We start from the raw sequence: 6,000 nt of genomic DNA on the forward strand, positions 1-6,000 counted from the left end.
TAGAATGAGCTGTGTTTCAGGGTATTTTCATGGGAAGTGCTTACTCCAGGAGAGACATTCTAGACAATGCTTTCACTCACTTTTTGTGGAGCATCTACATGACATCACCAAACTGTTGTTTCCTGTGCTTTCTTTTTGACTCTTCTGTCTCCTTTCAGACATTGTGTGTTTGTTCAACTAACAGCCAGATTTATAAAACAATTCAAAAATCCAATCTTAAAAAATAAAAGACTGGTACAGAACAAACTCCATGGGTATGATTCACTCTTCTGTTTTTGAGAGTTATAGGACTATATTGTACAGCATTGTATTGGATGGATAAGTTTAAAAAATCATTTTGTCCTTGGCATTACACTGCCATTACGTATTTTTCAAAAAACAGTATATTGCTTTTCTTGTAATGGCACTCACAATGAAAGTGCTTTAGTGCAATTTAAAACATGATTTTAAAAATCTGTTTTTTAAATTAATGTTATTTCAGTGCTTACACTGTTATTTTCATTGTATAAATTTAAATGTTATTCATTTTATTTATTAATGTTATTTTGTAACATTACTTTTATTTTCAGGAAAAAGAGAAGAAGACATTCTTCTTCCCCTCCCATAACACTCAAACCCAGGATCTTCTCATGAAGATGATTGGTGGGAGAGGTTTAGGGCAGATAAAAGACAGTACTTCTTCATACACTGTATAGTTAAACTATGGAATTTGTTGCCATAGTAAGTGGCGATGGCCACCAGCTTGGATGGCTTTAAAAGGAGACGGAGCAGATGCAAGAGGGAGGGAGCTATAGTGCCCGCTAGCCTGGCTGGCTTTGTGCTTCCTCCTCCACCACACCTGCATACACCGATTGCTGAGGAGCTGGGGCAGGAGGAGCTCTTGCACCCACCCTACTTGAGGGATCCTGTGGGCAGCTGTTTTGCCACCATGTGTACAGAGTGCTGGACTAGATGGACTTTTCATCTGATCCTGCATGGCTTTTCCTAAGTTCTGTTCCCCCGTTTTGCTATTTTTAAAATTTTCACTAAATTACTTTTAGAGTACCTTTTTATAACAGTTCAAGTAATCATGTTCTTACTGAGCAGCAACTGATCCAAAAGGACAAGCTCAGAATTGCCCCTGTGTGAACTATGTTGCACCTGCTAGTGTGAGCAGAATGTAGTGAGATACACCCACAAATGCCCTTAGCCCTCTGCCTCAAAGAATAATAAATCAAGTCTACATGTAGCTTACAGAGGAAGAGCAATTGTTGGGTAGTACTAGGAGCCATATCAGTTTAACATTTGAAAATCTGTCTTTCGTAGCACATTCCCCCAGAAGTTCTCCCCCACATAAGTCCCATTGAAATGGATGGGACTTAACCAAAACACACTTGTGCAGCTTAAATTCATTTAAATCAGGTTCATGCAGGAGATGCTGCTGCTGGATGATGCTCCAGACTGATTGGCTCAAAGGATCCCAAGCTAAAACTACTTGAAAATCTTTTCAGAAGCCACAAGATGCTTCTTCATAAAGTGAAAATGAGGCTCATCTAAAATGAAAGTTAAAGCAGACAGCTAGAGACTCCATGATGAGGCTTTTATTGTGCAATCAGCCTGCCTCAAGCACGAGATTTTACGGGAGATCCAGACATCATCATCATCTCCCATTTGTAACCTTCCTGTGTTTTCCCACCACCTCGTCCATCATTTTTCTTTCCACCAAAAAAGAAAAAAAATGTTAAGGAAGACAGAATAACAGCACAATGCCTTCTGACAGCCCTAGACATTGACCTTCTGAAAAACCCCTTCAAATAGCTGTCTTTTTAATGCCTGCTTTACAAAAGAGGGAGGAGGAGAATCCCTTATTCCAGAGTACAAGGCTGGCTTTTATCCATTAACCAATAGATATGCTGGAGTCCCACAGCACCAACAAAACATCTGCCAGTCACAAATACCTTTGTGAACCAGCAGGACAGAGCAACGGCCATATTCACTGGGAGTTTTCTTAGAGGCTGAGGCAGGATTTAGGGGCACTGATTTACATCCAAAGGACCAGGCTGTCAGATTACAGAGGCTGAGAGGGTATGGCCGGGGCCGGGGGGGGGGGGGGGGGAACATACACTGCACACTGTTTAGTCATGCTTTTGGAATGCTTCCTTGCTCCTAAGCTATTAACACAACCTCCTTCCCAGTTCCCACCCCAATATAAAACTTTGAAAGTGAGCTAAGCAAGCAGAGATAACTTGCTTTCTTTTAAAGGACACAGGGAATCACTGTCCACATCATACGGAAAGGCAGCTTGTCAGGAGCCCTTACACAAGGAAATGCAACAGCTACACTGCTGCAACAATGAAAGGACAGAGAACTGAAAAGGCCAGTGTGGTTCAAACCCGGTTCCCATTCAACCCTCAGTGATGTAAGACAACGCGTGTGTACTTCCAAAAACTCTAATGCTAGTAGTCAGAAAAAACACTAACAAAAAATACCAACGGGTGGTGTATCTGAATGCACAAGAACAACAAGCAGCAGCTTGGAAATGTGTTCTTTGCTTGCTGTTCTCATCCTCTGCCACATAATTCACTGCTTTCCATCTGCAAGAGCTCCCACCCACCCTCAGTTACTCACCAGCAGCACATTTTTTATGTGATTTCCTCCTGACAGAGTCAACCCATCCCAATTCCTGTCAAAGGAGACCAGAGACAAAAAGGTGAAGAGCAGACTTCCTCTAATGAAGAGAAGGGAAAAAAGATGGCATCTAATTTAAAACTGTGTCCTGGGAATATGATTGAATGGTGGTACAAAAATACCTAAGAAAGCTGGATTGCAGCTCCTAATACAGCATGGGGTAACAAAGGAAGGAATGCCTTTGCATGTGCACAGATCAGGGTTACTCATTGCTGAGTGAAGAACTGAAATCTAATACTTCTGGGATTAGGGTTACCTTTTTCAAGCTCAGACCAGATGGGTGACTCTCAGGAAAGCCAGTGGCCTTTTCAAGATGAAAAACTGGTTTGAATCCCCAGCTGGGTCTGAAGCATGAGGATGTTCCTAAATGCCTGGTTGGTACCTTGTGTTCTTGAATTGGGCCACTTTGAAAAAAGACAGACAGTAAATCTTTTTGTGGGTCAATGTTAACCCTGCCTTGTGGAGTGACCTGCGTGTACACTGTTCCCATACAAAATATACTGCTTGCCCCTTGAAACTGGCAAGCAAGGCGCTGGGAGCCAAATCCTATCAGTGACTGCTCTCTTGGGGCTGAATGCTCTCCTACAAGAGCCCTGAGATCAGAACAGACATGCATCTAACATAAGAAGAGCCATACAAGATCAGGCCAAGGATCCATCTGGTTCAGAGGTTTGTTCATGCCAACCAGCTGCCCATGGGAAGCTTATACCCAGGACAGGAGTGCAAGAGCCAATATTTGTAGCAGCTGGTCTACAAAGACATCTTGCTGCTGATGCTAGCTATAGTAATCCTGCTAGTAACCAGCCCCCAATTAAATCCATCCATTGCCACATCTTGTGGAAGTGAATTCCATAGTACTTCCTTTTTTTTCTGTCCCAAATGTCCCATGACTTGTAGTCTAGTATCATGAGGAAAAAACGTCTCCTATCTACTTTCTCCACACCATGCATGATGTTGTACAGCTCTTGTGAGATCAGCCCTCACTGATGACTTTTCTGACTTAAGCAATTCCAGATGTTGTAATCTTACCCTACAGGGAAGTTGTTCCAGTTCCTGGATCCTTGTGGTTGCTCTTTTCTGCACTTTCCTCAACACTACAACAACCTTTTCAAGTACGGTACCAGAAATGTACACAATATTCTAGGCGTGGTCACACTACATATTTGCATAAGGACAGTATGATCTTGCTATTTCTATTCCTTTCTAAGTATGTCTGTGGATTTTTCCTTTTTCATAGTCGCCACACTAGAGTGACAACTGTGCCTCCCCCATTCTCATAAGCAAACAAGGTGAGGAGGTGATCCTGATCTTAAAGGCTCCCCTATATGCCATGCTAGGGTTCTAATCCAGATCAGGGGCCTGCACCTGCTTTAGAATAGAAGTTTTTAAAAGTGTTTTGTAAAAACATATTTACAATGATGTTCATTTTTGTCCCTTGCACGGCTTAGATTTTGCATACCTTGGCTCAGTTATCAATTCAAAGAGAGACAGCAGCCAAAAAATTTGAAGATGACTGGAACTTGGAAGGGCAACAATGAAAGAACTAGAAAAGGTCATCAAATGTAAGGACATTTCACTGGAGACCAAAGGCCAAGTTAATTCACATCGTTGTATTCCCTATGCATGGGTGTGCAAGCTGGACAGTGATGAAAACTGAGAGCTGGAACATGGGGTGTTTGAAACATGGTGCTGGAGGAGAGCTTTGCAAATATTCTGAACCAAGAGACAGCCAAACAAATACATCCTAGATCAAATCAAGCCAAAACTTTTCCCAGAAGCAAAAATGGCAAAACGGAAGTTCTCACACTTCAAACACATCATGAGAAGGCAAGAATCCCTGAAGAAGACAACCTTGCTAGGGAGAGTCTAAGGCAGAAGAATATGAGGAAGACCAGCTATGAGATGGACTGGTTCCATAAATGAAAACTGAGCAGGGCTATCAAGAACAGAGCATTTTGGAGGGAATTCATTTGTAGGCTCCTCATAAATCAGAGATGACTTAAGGGCAGATACATGAAACATCTTAAAAGAAGCTAAAACTCTGTTTTGTTTTGTTTTGCTTTGCTTTTTGATTCCATCCAGATCTGCTTCACTAACATGTATGCTCCAGAGGGAATTTTATTCAATGACTGATGGGCACTCAGTTCAGAGTCAGGTTAAAAGTGAAGCGACTAAGGATACCTCTTCTTCGCTGCAAGCCAGCCACCTCAGCCTAGGACACTTCACTACCTTCTACCCACCTACAAAGCCACCGCAACTGCACCTGATTCTTTCCATTGCCCAGCATCACCTACCACAGGAACAACGCATCAAACAAGTCTTCTCCCCAGTGTCTCCCCCTCCTTTATAGCTTCCAGTGACCCCGATACGGTTTCACAGCCACACGCCACAAGGCTCATCTCCCGATTTGCCACCTACAAGCTCAGGCCTAAAAGGTAAAGGATCACTCCTTCCCTTTCCCCTTTTAACTGTCTTCCTTGCAAATGTACTACAGCCCCGTTGAACGCTGTAAGGGGGGACGCCGAGGCAGCACTCCTATGCACTTACCTGGGAGTAAGCCCCAAAGAACTCGCTGAGCCCTTACTTCTCAGTGGGCATGAGCAGGATTGCACTTTAAGGCTACTTGCGCTCACGTGGGAGTAAGGCGAGCCCATTTACCAGGCAAGCTCCTAAGACTGACTTAGAGCCGGCATGAATGGCCTTGAGCTCCAGGGCGTCTAGAGAGACTGACACGGCGCCCTGCGACGACGAGAGAGGAGTCCATCCCAAGCTCCCGCTCCAGCGGCTCCCAGACAGCCACAGCTACCCCACCCACGGCTCCAGAGAACCCTCGGCACTGCAGACCTTCTCTCCTCGCCGCTCGCATCGCTCCTACTCCCCCATTCCTCTCCTATTCCCGCCAGGCTACTTCGCGGCACCCACAAAGGACGCCCTAGCGGGGAAGACCCCCGAAGCAGAGCGCCGCCCCCTTGGCCCGTCACTGCGCTACCTTTATGCGGAGTCAGGTCCGAGTACGCGCGCTTGCTCCCTCGCCTCCCCGTCCGTCTGTCCGCCTGGCGCAAGCGACAAACCAGCGGAAGCGGACTCGCTTCTTGGGATCGCCGGAGCCTCTGGGGCCGCCTCCCGCCCCGCCCCGCCCAGCCTCGGGGAGGGGCCGGGGCCGGGGCCGGGGCCGGGTCAAGGCGGCGAGCGGTGCGCAGGGGCAGCCACCCGCCTCCGTGGGCGAGTTTGCGCCAAGCCTGCGTGAGTCTCGGATTCACAGCGGCTGAGCCCGTCCGCTCGCTCGGCGCCGCGGCTCACAGCCCCTGACGGAGAAATGGGGGTGCCCCAAAG

At 46.0% G+C, this 6,000-nt stretch overlaps 1 protein-coding gene across 2 annotated transcripts in view; it reads right to left on the minus strand.

Annotated features, from left to right (window-relative positions):
- RHOC (ras homolog family member C) overlaps positions 1-5,763 on the minus strand; it is a 29,270-nt gene extending 23,507 nt beyond the window's left edge. Inside the window, exon 1 of one of the 2 annotated variants that reach the window (XM_044447303.1) lies at positions 5,657-5,763. The gene's annotated coding sequence lies outside the window, so the exon portion shown is untranslated. Of the gene's footprint in view, positions 1-5,214; positions 5,437-5,656 lie in introns of those variants that run through there. The other variant, XM_044447312.1, reaches the window with a different exon arrangement.
- Positions 5,764-6,000: the final 237 nt, after the last annotated feature.

This window comes from Varanus komodoensis, unplaced genomic scaffold (assembly GCF_004798865.1).
Source record: "Varanus komodoensis strain SLA01 unplaced genomic scaffold, ASM479886v1 scaffold1, whole genome shotgun sequence".
NCBI classification, from domain to species: domain Eukaryota; kingdom Metazoa; phylum Chordata; class Lepidosauria; order Squamata; family Varanidae; genus Varanus; species Varanus komodoensis.